The sequence below is a fragment of the Silene latifolia genome, chromosome 7 (assembly GCF_048544455.1).
Source record: "Silene latifolia isolate original U9 population chromosome 7, ASM4854445v1, whole genome shotgun sequence".
NCBI classification, from domain to species: domain Eukaryota; kingdom Viridiplantae; phylum Streptophyta; class Magnoliopsida; order Caryophyllales; family Caryophyllaceae; genus Silene; species Silene latifolia.
The window spans coordinates 44,203,674-44,205,803 of record NC_133532.1 but is presented as its reverse complement, the minus strand read 5'-3'; the positions used below and the strand labels follow the sequence as shown (position 1 = coordinate 44,205,803).

At 38.1% G+C, this 2,130-nt stretch overlaps 1 long non-coding RNA gene across 1 annotated transcript; it reads left to right on the top strand.

Annotated features, from left to right (window-relative positions):
- The first annotated feature begins 390 nt into the window (after window positions 1–390).
- On the top strand, window positions 391–2,130 carry LOC141592102 (uncharacterized). The gene is made up of 2 exons (XR_012521046.1): window positions 391–1,506; window positions 1,766–2,130. It is a non-coding gene; the product is annotated as an uncharacterized LOC141592102 (long non-coding RNA).

Here is a 2,130-nt window from a genome sequence, read left to right as displayed (position 1 = left end):
AAAATCAAACTCAAAACCGATTAATTAGGGGCTAGAGAGAGAAAGAAAAATTAATTAGTGTATAGAAATTTGATTAGTGGTAATTTTTTTTGGTAATTTTCAATCTCAACCACCCATCTCAATCCAACCATCCACATTTTTTACCTTTTCTTTTTAATAGCCCTTAATAAAATTCATCTCAACCATCCATTGACTCCATCCAATGACACTTAGAAGGACTTATGGACTCAATGACACATGTTGATTTCATTAACTCCTCTCTATATATAGAAGAATATATATATATATATATATATATATATATATATATATATATATATATATATATATATATATATATATATAGATTTAGGATCCTGAGTGATCGAACACTTTCGATGAGAACGGTGAGACTGACTTTTAAATAATAAAAATCACGCGCGTCCTTAATTTCTCACAACCAAACTTCATTTATCATCCTCTCCCAATCACATGCTTCCTCAAACTCAAATCCCCCTATCACCACCTACCACCCCGTCGTCGTCTCCGGCGACGATCGCAAAAACTCTGGCGACGAATCAACTTTCTGAGCCTTCTCCTGACACTCGACACGAAAAACCTTGACGCCACAATCACCACGCACGTGCACCTGACAGTTGCCGGCATCATCGATCATCGTGTATCTCCAAAATCTCAAATCGCCGTCGCGAACTTCCCTGATGCCGGCTCAACTCCGTGGAATCTTTTCAACAGTCAGCTCATCGTTTCTACAAGCTTGGATTCATGCTTTTTCCATGGCTTTGGGCCGTTAATAGCTTCTATTACTGGCCTGCTGTTCGTCATGCTAGCTCTTTTCCTTCACTTTGTTACTGTAATTTCTCTCTCGTTTCCTAAATTTTTTAGTTTTGTTGATTTTAGAGTTTGATTTTAGCGAATTTTTATTGTTTGTGATCATTCTAGTTTTGATGATTATGTGAGATGGTTTTGTGTTTGATTTAGGATTTGTCTAACGGGTTTGTGAATTAGTGTGATCGGTTTTAGGGAAATAGTGTTGATTGGAGTGTTTGATTTTGGTGTTTTTTCATCGTTTTTAATTGGGATTGTTGATGCGTATTTCGGAGTTGATGCTTTAGTGAGATGGGTTTGCGTTACATTTTGGGTTTGTGCTTATTTCGGTGTTGGGTGTTGTTAATAATGGTGGTTGCTTGATGGGTAATGTGGCTGTGTTGGTCGTGTTTCAAAAATGGGCTTCAAGGGAGATAAACAAGTGCAGGTCAGGGGATGGGAATGGAGTGTCGACGGTGCTCCAATGGAGGAAACATTGCACTAGTATTTGAATCTCGATTTTTTTTAATGTGATACAGTAAATATGTTCATTTAGGATCACAGGATCATAGAATAGAAGGATGCAGACATGCAGTAAGAGGTGCTTACAAATCCAGCTGCAAATAAAGCATTGAAGTCAGGAACGGCGCCAAGGATCCCGACATTGTTTACCTACAACCACCTCAGAGGTTTCAGAATTCAGTATGTTGACTCTAACTGGGGAACCCAGAAGCGATAGTGTGGGTCAAGTTTAATGTAATTAATTACTATATTTTTTTTCGAATGGGGTCTTAAAAACGTAAACTTTTCAAATTAAACAAATTTAATACGAAAAAATGTAAACAGTTTGTCCATAAAGCGGTAGGGTGTAGGAACGTCTGAGTCAGTAAACTGATTGACAGTTTTCCGAGCTAGGGCCTATAGAGGTACCGATGTAAGCAGACTTACTCCTTGTAAACAGATTGACAGTTTTCCAAGCAGACAAAGCGATAATTTAACATTCCAGGAGGTCAAGCTTGCCAAACTCAGCCTTGATGAAATCAGCAAGAGAAGCAACACTTGTTAAGCTGAAGTCAGAGAATATTTATGAGCACACAACTCGGCAAACCATGGTTTTGTATAGCTAAGTGTGATATATAACTTGGCGTTCAGGTCCCTAGTGGCCAAAAGCCTATACCTATCGTTTTTCATAGGTTTAGTTAATTTGTCATCTGAATTTAGCAGCTTGAGCTACTTCTGTCGCATATTCTGAGGGCTATTTGTGGTCTTACGGTGGATTTATAGAAATAATGAGCAACAAAGTGCTCTGAAGGCTCTTATAACTAA